Source organism: Tachypleus tridentatus, chromosome 3, assembly GCF_004210375.1.
Source record: "Tachypleus tridentatus isolate NWPU-2018 chromosome 3, ASM421037v1, whole genome shotgun sequence".
Lineage (NCBI taxonomy): Eukaryota > Metazoa > Arthropoda > Merostomata > Xiphosura > Limulidae > Tachypleus > Tachypleus tridentatus.
This window is the reverse complement of record NC_134827.1, coordinates 8,698,539-8,704,538: the sequence shown is the minus strand read 5'-3', so window position 1 is coordinate 8,704,538 and position 6,000 is coordinate 8,698,539.

Below are 6,000 nucleotides of genomic sequence, written 5' to 3'. Positions count from 1 at the left end.
CAATCTAGATAATGTGTTTATTTTTGTAATGGTTTATTTTCATGAGTTCACATAAGTACAGAATAAAAATTGGAATTCGTAAGAGATTAAACTTTTCTTGAAACCAGGGTAATGTTTCTTTTTGTTCTTAAGTGGATTATCTTTTATGGAAGCTTCACCATATATTGTAAATTTTATGAATGTGAAACTTTGTGTTGGAGCTTCAAGCATTTGGTTTATGTACATTTTTTTGTCCTAAATAACAATTAAAGGTTTAAAAGAAACCTCATCTTATTTTTTTAACTGCAACTGAAAAAAATCTGAATTTATAAGTTGAGGTTGATCAGTTAGTTTTTGTTCTGTTTTAAAAATGGCAATGAAGTTTTATATGTCAAATTCATTTTGAGTAGTTGTCACTTAGATTTAGAAATTAAAATTTTATGCAGGGTCAACACATGCTCCAAGCTCTCAAAGGAGTTTAAGTGATCTCTGATGTATGACTTTGTTTCAGTAAAACAGTGCATGATTTCACACATTTTTTATGGGTTTGTTTTTAGACCTACAATTTCACTTGTACATGAAGCCATTTTGTAGTTTATAAAATTTACCTGGTATTAAATTGACAGGTAAGTTCATTTACCACTTACAGTAATTTTAAGAGTAATATTTTATCTTTATAGTGGAAAACAAATAGGCATGCATTCTTTGTTCTGGTTTTAGTGTAACCCTGAAGTCTATGAAATAATTTGCTTGGTTGTTTTACTACTTGATTGTTTTAAATAACAGTATAATTACCATTTACTTGAGAACTGTAGTTTTGTTTGTTTGGTCTCTTGAGCTTTTTTCAGTAACATCAGCGTGATATTAATTATATTATGAAGAAATTCACTTTTATGGAGAAACTTGACATTTTCTAATTTATATAGACATACTTATGTGCTTGTTAGTTTATATGCACAATGAATGAGGATTTTAAACAAATTTCTTTTGAATGCGTGTTGTATAAAGCTCAAAAATTGAAATACACCTGTGAATTTTTTTAAGATACAATTCACAGATTTTACTTTAATATTTTAAGGTGTCTAAAAAAATTGTTACTGGTGTTCTGCAGTAAATTTTATGCTGTTATATTCATTGTTAAGATAAGGCTACTTGTTTAGTCCATTAGAAATAAGAAAATTACCATCGGTGTATCTATGAAAGTAAATAGCTGAAAATTATTTAGTCATTCTTTTAATCACTCTTTCAAAAGTAAAGTTATTTGTGATCCCACTTGTACGTCATTCATTTGATTTTACTTTGGGGTATTAAACTACAAATCCTTTGTAACAAATTGTAATAGTTTTTTAAACATGTTTGGGAAAATCAGTTATTATCTGTTAGAATAAATCTATGACTAGTTATTATTTCTCTTGAGTTTCAGTTAAGGAGTTAAATTAATAACACTTTTTTTGTTCAAAACAACTGCTCTATTATGGTACACACTTACCAGAATTATACAGGTAATACAAACGCAAAGTGTAAGAGCTAAATTACTGTTCAAAAGGAATTTTAAATTAACTTTCTTTCCCAGAATGATAAAAAAGCAAAAACAACAAACTGAAACTATAAAAAAACATTCCAAGAAAATTGAGATGCCCTGTATGCATAAGATACTCATGTAATTCAAATGCCATATTTTAACTGATTCATGCAGCTATAATGTTTCAATTGTAGCTGTGCTTTTAGCGTATTTTTACTATGTTTGTCAACAGGATTGTATCTTTCTGAACAAAACTTAAAGTTTGAATTGTTGTATATTTGTTATACTGTTGAATTGTGGTACAGTCTATTCATTATATAGGATTAATCTTAATTTGGTCCTTTTTAAGTTTGAAATTCTGTGAACTCTGCCCTTCTTCTTCTCTAATCCATCATTCGATTAAAACAGTCTAACACATAAAATAATATTTCTAAATAACTTAATTTTAACTTATTTGTTAACTGAAGAACAAAAATACGTATTCACAATTTTAAACACTCATTTTCATGGTATTAATTACGTGTCTTCTCTTCTCTAGTCTGTCACTACTAAATTAAGGATGGTTAGCACAGATAGCCATCATTTAGCTTTGTGAGAACTTCAAAACAAGCACACAATACTTTGTTTGAAATACTAGCACAGATAGCAATCATGTATTTTTGTGTGAACTTCAAAAGCAAACAATATTTTGCTCAAATTTAGGATTAGCCATGCCTACCTCCATTTCCAGTATTAGCTTTGAAGAGAGTAGTTTGATTGGTCAAAGTACCTATTCTATACTGAAGTTTCAAGATATAGTGTAATGCATGAAAGCATATCAAATATATTAACATTGTTTATCAATATTAATTTAGTGTTTAAAGCAGCTCTGCTACTCCTTATAATAATCCTATTTTAAAGCAGTGTAGGATAAAACTGGTATGTAGTTAGGTTTTTTAATGCATATTTTGTATTTACTGATAAATTTGTCTGTAATGAAATTCATTCTCTATTACATGTATATCATAAAAATCAATGAATTGAATGTTTATTACAATAAACATTAAGACAGCATATCGGTGGCAAAAAATTTACTTCTGCCATATACTTCTGCTTGATAAAAATTAAATTTGTTACACGTCTGTAATTCAAATATTTTTAAAGTACATAGCAACTTCAACAGTGTGATTGAAATTTCACAACAAATGGTACAGAAAAATCATCATAATTATGCTGTTAAACTGTAAACTTAAGTTAGAATTCAAAAGGCAATGAACTGTTTGGAACAATAGGTCTAAGAATTGTTATAAAAATTAATTTAACTTCAGATTTTTCCCCCTATTTCTCTTAATTTATCCTTTATGAATCCAAATCAAAGGTATGTAAAAATACTGTTCAAAATTTGTCTCCCACAAGCCACTGTCTAGGGACCTTTTTATTGATTAGCAAAATTTGTCAATTGGGCTGAATTATGAGATAAATAATTATTTAAGACTACTAAAATATGCATATAGTACTTTACATATTAAAGTTTAAATGTTGACCTATTAAGAAAAACCAATAGGCCTAGGAATTGTTATAAAAATTGCATTAACTGCATGTTCTTTTTTTCTTGATTTATATATTGGAGCTTAAAATCAGAGGTGAGCAAAAATATTACACATTACTAGATGTATTTCTGTAAGAAGGCAATATATACAATGTGATATAAAATTAGATTATGTAAAGATAGTTTTGTTTATTCTTACCTTTTGTATCTGAACAAGGTGATATTAAGATGACTTCATCATGGAATTTTGTTCAACTTAGAAATATATTAGTCTGTTGCTTTTCTCTTCAGTGAATACCTTGTACCTAACATTGATGGGTTTGTAGTCAGTTCATTGGTTTCCAGTGCTAAATTCTGAGGGTAAATATTCTGCAGTGGACAGAACTCAGATAGTTTACTGTATGGCTTTGAGGTGAAGCAAACAAACAAACAAAGATCTCTAATCATGACATGAAAAGTCTTTCAAGAATCTTGTTTATGTTTGCAAGTTTTGTCTCTGCCTTAAGGTTGTTTTTTTTTAAGGTCTTTCTCATCAGTGTTGTGATTATATTGTAATGCATTCTGTAATTGTGCAAGTACTTTTGAAGTATTTTGTTAAATCATGCAAAATCCAGTAAGTCATGATAATTTTTCTTCTATAATGCTTGCTATATTCACTTTGACACAAGTTGTAGGCTTTGTTCACAGACAACTTTTCAACAGAAATTCCACACTAAAAGCACCTACACTGAACTTGATTAATTAACATGTAATGGAGCTACTGAATAATGGATAGATACATTCAGTTTCACTGCCTTATTACTAAACTGATTCACTAATTCTCACTACACTACTTGAATTTATAAATAATGTACCCTCATCTCTAAATATTAGACAAAGCCTCTTGATTATTACATTATCATAACCACCAGATTCCTTTGACAAACAACTAAATTAAAGCATTGAAAATATAGCTTGAAACAATACCACCTTTCTGAATTACATGAAGTCCCTTGGGCAATCCTAAGGCACAAATAAAGAAAAAAAAAGTGTATATTCAACTGTCCATTCATCAACTCTTTCATTGTTTCTGCTTCCAAGGTCTATGATATGTCAGGTAGAGTTCTCAGGTAGGGTCAAGTGCATCCATTAGTGACTTATCTGAAGGAAATTTCTGGAAGTGATCTCAGTAGGAACCCTGGTCTCCTCAGCAGGTTGGCTTTCTTCATGCAAATTCTTTTTTGGAGTTAACCAGTTGACCATTATCTCACTTTTGTACTTCCAAAAACAATCATGATGAGGGACCTTTGGTTTGGATCATCTCTCTTTTTGAATACTGTAAATAACATCAATTCTTCTTAGCACAACTTATGGCCTTTCCTTAACACCTACTTTATCTTGGAGTTTGTTAATTCTTGCAACAGGGATTATATAGCCATACCATGTCATCTTAGATGGAATCCAGTATTACCATCATCATTGGAATGTTTCATTTTTTTACTAACTAACTGAAGCCATTCCCAGATAAAGTCATGTAAAACATGTATCATCAAGATTTATGAGAGCAACTCTCAGTCTCTCAGGACGTGTCATGTTTGGTTTCATTATGCTAGTCATTATATGTATATCTTTTTTAATAACTTCTAGTATGAGCATTTTATATCTTTATAATACAATGATCACCCTTCCTGTTGCCATTGGATGTTCAACCTAGAGTGTAGTAATTGTCATTAGTGCACAAGGATTTCTTGATAGTATACTGTGAAGCTATTTGAAGCTGGCCTGATATTGTATGTATGTCTTCAGATGAAGTTAGTTTCCATTATGCATTGTTCTTTAAAGTCAATTATTTACACATCATGAGGCATAGAAAAATTTTCTTTAGTGAGTGAAACTTCCAAGCTCTCCTCTTGCTGGAACATGTTGATAACTTGCTATTAGCATTAACCTATCTTTCATCATCACTGGAGGTAATTTCCAACATTTCATTACCATATCATATCCAACTATTGTAGGTGTAAAACTAGCATTGATCAATATACTGTAAGGCTTTTCATCAATAAACTCACTGACTCATGTAATGAATTCTTATGTCATTGGGTAGATGAGATATTTACATATGTAATACGAGTTAATTTTTTTTAATCAATGTCTGGTTGGTATTTTATTGTTCCTTTGATCTGGCTGGGCTCAGAGACACTTCCTGAGGGTATAATTTCTTTGGCTTATTGATACCTCTCAATTTCAATTGTAAAGGTCAGGTTTCCCACATTTATAACAAACAATTCACTCTTTCTTCGTTCTTTGGGAAGAGTTATTATTTCATATACACATTTAAGTTCTAGACTTGGTACAAGGGGGAAGAATTGATGTTTAGTACTTGATATGATAATCTCATAATGTCTAGATGGTGCCCTTAGTTGTTTTTCTACAACTTTAATGAGTGTTTAAGTTCCATTATCAACTTGGAAAACTTCCTTTAAAAAATGTGCACTTAATTTGTTTCACTTTAATTCTTTTATCCTCATTTGTTATTACATCTAAAGTTGAGCACATGGCAACAAATTCATAATTTCCAGAGGAGCATCCAGGTGAGATAGTTTGGCAAGCCTTTCCAAATTTATTGGAAGTTTGAATGTGGTATTTCCTTTGTGCCCATTTTGTCATTCCAAACCTTTTGGATAAGGCAGCTGTCAATGCTTAGTTATTATGGTTCTCAACTAGGAGTTTATTTAATTTAATTAAAAATTGTCTATTTAAATGGGCAGCAAAATGAATAGCTTGTTGTTCACTTCACTATTTCATCTGTTCACTTAGGAAATGATTTCAAACTGAGCCTGAAATGTCTCTTATGGTACCTTTTCATTATAGTTTATCTGAGTGATGTTGAATTGACCAGCTAAATTGTGGAACTGGATTTGGTAGTGAAATGGCAGTAATAGTCCAAAAAGACCTGCAGTTACAGATGACACAACAGCAATGGTTATGGGAG